Here is a 5,206-nt window from a genome sequence, read left to right as displayed (position 1 = left end):
TATTTTAGAGATTAAAATCACATGTGCTTATTTCAACTTGAATAAATCCGAAATTGTATCATTAATGCAACAGTAACTACATGCAATTGAAAATGGACAACATGCTACATTAAAAACGATGAAAATAATAAATGTTGTTTATTTTGAACGGCATGCGCGACCTCTGTTATTACTTTTTTCCCAGCATTGGATACGAGTTAAACTGTCAGCTAGTGATGGGAGAAGACCCTTCTCTAACAGACCGTAACCATTGGCGATCGGGATTACCCCGCGTCCGTGTTTACCCAACTCTCCCCTAATTGTTGTTAGCAAATAACTTTTCTAAGTCACATAGTTTGCGAAATATTAAGGAAAATAGATTTTTCACCCACGACTTTAAGGTCGTTTTTACCCCCTAGATGTGAATGTCAGTAGCTACGAAAAAAATACGTGTCAACCATTTTTCAGAATACTATCTCTGCACCAAACGGAATGAACAATCAGCGTGTTGCACTTGAGTATATGTCCGATGTGAACCACACAGTCCGATTGTGTGTGTACCGTTTCGGCCAATAATACAAATATATGTGACTGGAGGTGATCCAGCTACATTTAATTAGTCGGCAGCTCTCTGGACAGTCGCTGACTAATCGTCGTACATTCCCCGCTCCGTCCGTCGAGTCCATCGAGCACATACAGTGTTGTCGACGCACGAGACAACGCTAATTCAACGATGACACTTGTTTTATTTTTGATTCGTTGTTAATGAAACTCGGTAAGATTTTTGTGATTAAAATGATACCAAATACGACATAGTTTGGATCATATTTACTCATGTAAAAAGTGTTAATTGTTCATATTCGTTCATTACCGCCTCTGATAAATGATAAGTAAATATGATCCAAATTGTCTTGTTTGGTATCATTTTAATCAGAAAAATGTCACCAATGTGTTCATAAAAGTTTCATTAATAAAGAACGAAAAATACAAAAGTTTTATTGGTACATTAGTATTGTTTCACCGACACGGGGCAACAAAGTATGCGCTTACCGGGTTCCGCGGCCTCCCCCCGCCCCCCCCCCCAGTGGTGGGGATGACGCCTGGACAATAATCGTGGATCAACAAGGAGTCAATAATCGCGAGGTCCCTATATGTACGTACAGGGTGTTTGAAAATTATATGTCACGACTACCATAGCGTTATTCTACTCTTTTACGGCACGCCAGCTAGGAATAGATTTTACAATTTCAAATTTTTTAAAATTTCAAAGGACGCGCTATAACGTGCTTAGCTATTAGTGGCAAAAATATTTACTATTTGGCCCTTTACAAAAAAAGGTTGCCGAACTCTGATCTACACCTTTAGATTAGTGTTGTATAAAGCTCGAGTCTTTGAAGCTACAAAGCTTAGCCTTAAAGACTGAGTCTTTAAGGCTACAATCATATGAAGCTCGAGGCTTTTATGTTTAACAGGTTCCACATGTTTTTCACTGCTGAGCGTGTTTCTGCTGGTTTTGTCTTCAGCGCCAAAGAGTGATTGCCCATTAGAATCATATAATAATATATTACACAATATGATTATATGTATTGTGCAAACTTATCATGCGTAGTACATTAATCTTGCTGCCGGTCATCTATGACTCCCACGGCGTAAGAGTATGTTTCCAGTCGATCAGATAATACTATATTTTAAACATTACAGACAAATTTTTAGCAATGTTTCATTTCGTCTACTATTCAATGGTTATTTTGTTTCATTTTTAATTTCCCTTTCTTGGTATCAATCTCTCATGTGTTTGCAGTCATCGCTGTATTTTTTAAAAACTGTATAAAGTATAATATTATAGATTTAGTGTAAATTCCATTATTTAACACTTAAGGGTTCTAGAGGGTTGAACCTTAAAGCTTCAGACTTAATGTGGAATAACACAGTGACGATTGGCAAAAATTAAGTTTTTTATATATATACTTCCAAAGTATAATTTTTCGAAAATATTCTACCAGAATATTAAGTCGAATATCACGGGAATAACGAAAAAAATGTCCCAACTTTGATCAATGAACCGTGAACAAATTGAGAAATTATTTTGTTCGACGCGTAACATCCTATGACTCGTATATCTTGCTCAAGTATACATAGGTATTTTGTAATAAAAGAAAATTTAACGTATTGTCCAAAATATATATTTGATCACCCTATTAATAATAGTTTAATGAGGTTTGGGTGTTGCAGAACTAATTTATAAAAACCACGCTTTTCTGGACGTTTTTGGATTATTCCCCCTTGAATCTTTAAAAGCTTGAGATTCGTGTAATATTAGAGTTAAAAACTAAAAATTTTTAGGTTAAGTTTTAAGGCTTCGAAAATTCAAGGTCTGTACATTACTTCACTACATACAATTTATACGACTCGAGCCTTCAAGCTTAAAGGCTCGAGCGTTAAAGACTCGAGCTTTCACGACTCAAGCTTCGAACCTTGAGGGTTCGAGCCTTTAGGGTTTGAACCGCGACTCGAGCTGTTAAAGCTCAAGACTCGAGGCTCATTTTAACAACACTACTTTAGATCGATGGAGACCTGCAGAAGAAAGTCACCGCAAAATTGACCTTGACCTTGAAATTCAAGGTCAAAGTGTTTTATTATTGCATCGTATTCTACTCGTTGTGAAAATAAAAATTCTGAAAGCAACTATGGGTCCCAACTTAACCGTTCTCTTGGAAAATTCTGTTAAAACTGCATCAGCATTCGGACTCACTTTATTTGCAATGTGCTCACATTTTTCAGACATATGCAAGGTAAATAGCATCTATTATCGCGCGTAGATACCCCAGACCTATTGGCACGTAGACCCACCATTGTATATTCCATGTCTTCCTCTTTCTTGCAATAAAACGTTCACACTTACTTGTCCCATATACAGAGTGTCCCAAAATAGCTTCGACTCCCGGAAATGAGCGGTTCCTGGCATGATTTGAAACAACATTTCCGTAGTGAAAATGGTATCTGAGGCTTTGTTAACGAGATATTAACGACAAAACCTGACCAGTCATAGCGCCAGTCTGCCGGCCAAGCCGCCCGCAAAAGCTCGGCCGGCAGACTCACGCTCTGATTGGTCGAGGTTTTTCGTTAATATCTCGTTAACAAAGCCTCGGATAACATTTTCGCTACGGAAAACCTTGTTTCAAATCACCTCACGAGTCTTCCATTTCTGGGTCCTCCAACATTTTTGTTACACGCTGTATAATGGTGTATGTGGAGTATCTACGTGCGACTATAAATGCTACTTACTTTGACTAAAATGCAATTGAGAAAAATTATTTGACTAAAAAATGCAAGCACGTTGCAAATGAAGTGGGTTCGAATGCTAATGCAACTTTAACATGATTTTCCAAGAGAACGGTGGATTTGCGATCCATGGTTTCTTCCAGAATTTTTATGCGCGTGACGAGTAGAATACGATGCAATAATAAAAAAACCTTCACTTTGCATTTCAAGGTAAAGGTCAATTTTGCGGTAGCTTTTCTTTGCAGATCTCCACCGATCCAGAGGTGCAGAACAACGCTATGGTAGCCGTAACATACCATTTTCAGACACCCTGTACAGTGAGTCACAGAAGTACTGGAACACATTTTAAAATCTATATCGATAGGAATGTATACTGGTAGAGTATACATACATATATACATATACTTGGTACATTGATAAATGAAACTCTCGATTTCCATGATTGCAAAAGTATCGTTTACTATGACAAAAACAGAAATTTATATAAAGAGTCACCAAATTAATGTCACAAAAGTATTTAACTTTTTCCTGTGAAGGTGTTCGAAGTATTTATAAAATGCGAGGAAGGTTTGAATATAAAGCAGACTAGATTTGTGAATATTTTAATTCTGTAAATACAATACAGAACTTCTACAATACAAATATTCTTGTGATTGAAATTGTGCGATAGTTTACTGACATGTCTATTTTTGTTGCACCGAAATGTTGTTTTTCAATACATTTCATATAAATTGACAAACTCGATCAATTTTAAAACCAGTGTTCTGAAAAAGTATCAGTCGTTAAAATTTTATAGTAGAGCAAGTACGAATACTTTTGTGATCACTGTAGATCTGTAAAAGAATCAATCACTTTCTCGCTGTACCGTTCAAAATTTTATAAATTCAAGGTGCCAATACTTTTATTAATAAACTAATATGAATGTAAAAAGTAAAAAGAAGTATGCTCCAATGATTTCCGTAACACTTCCCATATTCGAATGTTTGCTCACACATCTGCTTCGAAAATTAATTTTGCCGATTTTTTCAGGATTGTGGTACGCTGTGCGATGTCTCGATTATTTCATCCGTTTCACCTGGCCCGCTTCGAATAAACTACAAGGGATCGGAAATTATAATTAAACTGGTTCCGCCGACTTAAGTTTGGAAGCTCATTTTATTCCAATTTAGGAAATTTAAGCGGTGCGAGGCACTAGAACGGTTGGGACCCCTGGCGTCGATCAGGTAGGCCAGAACGGTGTAACGTGAAATTGGTACTTCGAAATTTCATTAGTGAAGTCAGGTGGCGTCACAGATTCAATTAGCTTTTTATTGGATTTCGAACTGTGCTAACTGTCAAAGCGACAACCGCGCGCCTGCCACCGCCACACGAACACCTATTCGGGTTGTATACATGTGTGTGTGTACGCGACAGCGGATGGAAACACCGTGAACGATTACTTTTTCACTTGAATCCTACCGTTATCGACAATAATTAATAATGATTGCCAATATAAAACGATAACATTATAATTGCAATACCGGACAATATTATAACAACTTCACCGTAATAATTTTCTGAAAATTACTTTCTTCAGCCGTTTTAGTATTAATTGACTGATATGGATCTCCTTAAACGTTATTTTGCTTTCTACAAGATCATGCAAAAATGTCTAAAACTAACAAAATTATTGTAACAAAAGTTACACCATCCGAAAACTCTATCTGACAAAGCTATAACAAATTTTATTCTATGGAACTTATTAAAATCCTATTTACATGTAAATACACACAAACAATAACAAGGACCTACAATAAGGAAATTAGTACTTTGTAATGGTGCTTGTGGTTACTATTAATACGTTTCTTGCAATAACTTACTTTTTCCGAAAACCGTTTGTCGCACGAAAAAAAGTAGTAGAATGTAAAAGATGCTCCTTATCCACTTTGAGTACGTTTCAGCAATT

Source organism: Dufourea novaeangliae, unplaced genomic scaffold, assembly GCF_001272555.1.
Source record: "Dufourea novaeangliae isolate 0120121106 unplaced genomic scaffold, ASM127255v1 scaffold178, whole genome shotgun sequence".
NCBI classification, from domain to species: domain Eukaryota; kingdom Metazoa; phylum Arthropoda; class Insecta; order Hymenoptera; family Halictidae; genus Dufourea; species Dufourea novaeangliae.
Note: the sequence above shows the minus strand (reverse complement) of the source record.